Raw genomic sequence first — 2,894 nt, forward strand, 5'->3', positions numbered from 1 at the left:
ATTTGAGTCAAGGTGTTCATTGTAATTGTTTAAAGTATAAATGATGACCTAGCCAATCATTAAACACTGCTGGACTGCTGCCTCTGCACGAAATCAGATTTCTCCTCCACAAAAGTTTAACTATTTCCTAGAGCTCAATTTCTTTGTTTCCGTTACTCCTAAAATGTAAATGACAGGGCCAGGAACAGTGGCTGGAAAGGCTTCTATAAAGAAAGTATTTAAGTACATGAGGGGCACTTACCCCGGAAGAAATTTCCAGACACAGTAGTCCCCTCTTATCCACAGGGCATATGTTCCAAGACCCCCAGTGGATGCCTGAAACGACAGATAATAAGGAACCCTACATATACTATGTCTTTTCCCAGATATAAACCTGATAAAGTTCAATTTATAAATTAGGCACAGGAAGAGATTAACAACAATAACTAATAAAAATAGAAGAATTGTAACAATATTTTGTAGTAAAAGTTATGTGAATGACTTCGGGGCCATTCTTAAGTAAAATAAGGGTTACTTGAACACGAGCATTTTGATACCACAACAGTGGGTCTGATAACCCAGCCGGCCACTAGGTGACTAATGGCTGCCTAGTGTCTGTATACAGTGTGGCTAACGCTGGACAATGGGGTGATTTACATCCCAGGTGGGATAGAGTGGGACAGTGTGCGAGTTCATCACGCTACTCCAAACAACGCACAATTTAAAGCTTACTAATTGTTTATTTCTGGAAATTTTCATGTAATATTTTTAGACTGTGGTGGATGGTGGGTGAAACCATGGAAAATGAAACAAACCATGGTCTTGGCCGGTTTGGCTCAGGGGATAGAGGGTTGGCCCTTGGACTGAAGGTTCCTAGGTTTGATTTCAGTCAAGGCCATGTACCTCAGTTGCAGGCTCAATCCCTGTGCAGGAGGCAACCAATCGATGCTTCTCTGTCTCTCCCCCTTCTTCCACTCTCTCTAAAAATCAATGGGAAAAGATCCTCGGGTGAGGATTAACAACAACAATAACCAAACGTGAAACCACGGGTAAAGGGGACTACTGTAGGCTCATTTATTTACTTATTTTAGGTTGGCAAACAAGACTTATTTAATTGTTTGAAGGTAAGCCAAGTTTCGCAGTGCAAAAGGTAAAAGCAATGTGGACTGTGATGTCTTCAAACTGTAGGCTCTTTCTTCAGGCTTTTCCCTCCACCTTCCCTTGTCAGGGAGGCTTTACTTAAAATAACAACACTCCCCATTCCTTGATTATTTCACTATGTCTCCCCCCCCAAGCCCTCACTAAAAGTTGAGGGACTTGGAGGCCAGTCATTTGTCATTTTGTTCAATGTTGGTGAACCCATCGCTGAAAATGGTCCTTGATGATCAACCTTGGGCCATGGAACAAGCTAGAAGCAGAAGTTCCTTTTCACACAGTAGCTTCATGAGGCCGGTGCAGCCGTTTTGTGTCTGAGGTAAGGAGTCTGAGAAGAGGCAATGTGTGAAAGTGGCCCTCAGGATGAAGCAACAAGGAGCGGCCTCTAGACTCCTGTGAGGTGTGAGAGAGAGCGAGCCTGCCTCTGGGAGCTGACCTGGCACTATCAGCTCGGTCTCGGTGTTCTGCCGAATCTGAACAATTTCACAGAACACCAACGTTGGGCAAGGCCACTCTGTGAACTGATGGATGGAGGCAAAATCAAGACCAGGCTGAAATTGGAACTCCCATTTGACCCAGTAATCCCACTTCCAGGAATATATCCCAAGAAATCAGAAACACCCATCAGAAAGGACATATGCACCCCTATGTTCATAGCAGCACAATTTACAATAGCTAAGATTTGGAAGCAGCCTAAGTGCCCATCAGCAGATGAGTGGATTTAAAAACTCTGGTACATCTACATCAATCATGTCAAACTCGTGGCCTGAGGGCCACATGCCTCATTTATTTGGCCCATATTAGTCTTTGAATTTGACATGCTTGATCTACACCATGGAATACTACGCTGCTGTAAAAAGAGAAAGAACTCTTACCATTCCCAACAGCATGGATGGACATGGAGAGCATTAAGCTAAGCGAAATAAGCCAGTTAGAAAAAGATAAATATCACATGATCTCACTCATTTGTGGAATATAATAAACAACATAAACTGATGAACAAAAACAGATTCAGAGACAGAGAAGCATCCAACAGACCGTCAAACTTCAGAGGGAAAGCAGGGGAGGGGAAGGGGTAAGAGATCAAGCAAAGGACTTGTATGCATGCGTATAAGCATAACCAATGGACACAGACACTAGGTGAGGGCATGTGTGGGGGCTGGGGGTGGCCGGGGAGAGGTCAATGGGGGAAAAAGAGACATATGTAATACTATATGTAATATTTTAAACAATAAAGAATAATAATAATAAAAAGACCAGGCTGTAATCCTGCCTGTGGACTTGTGGAGAGGTGGGCATGGATTTCCCTCGAGTTCATCATCTCTCCCAGCCTGGCAGCCAGTTGAGAATATGGTGTATGGTCACCCCTCACTCCCCTTCCCTGGCTGTGTGGCTACAGACCTGGGATCTACAAACATGAGGGTTGGGCATGTGGCTGGGAAGGGGCACAGGGATATAACAGGGCAAGGGGCACTGAGCAGCCGATGGTACCAGGAAGCAGGAGGCTGGAGGGATGCTTTGCAGCCTGTGTCTCTGAGGCCACGAGTGTGGACCAGGGTGTGCGCAGGTCTCTGAATCCGAGGGGCACCAAGGATGGAGGGCAGCTGCTGGACCTAGAGCCTGTGTGACAGCAGCGGCGGGAATGGGGTAGGAGGAAGGGAGTGGAGCGGGCAGTCTGGACTCTGCCGGGAGGGGCGAGGATTGCCCGGGTGCCGGGGTGCCGGGGGCGGCTTGGGTCCGCCAGCCACCGAGAGCGTGGG

This window comes from Myotis brandtii, unplaced genomic scaffold (assembly GCF_000412655.1).
Source record: "Myotis brandtii unplaced genomic scaffold, ASM41265v1 scaffold506, whole genome shotgun sequence".
NCBI classification, from domain to species: Eukaryota; Metazoa; Chordata; class Mammalia; order Chiroptera; family Vespertilionidae; genus Myotis; species Myotis brandtii.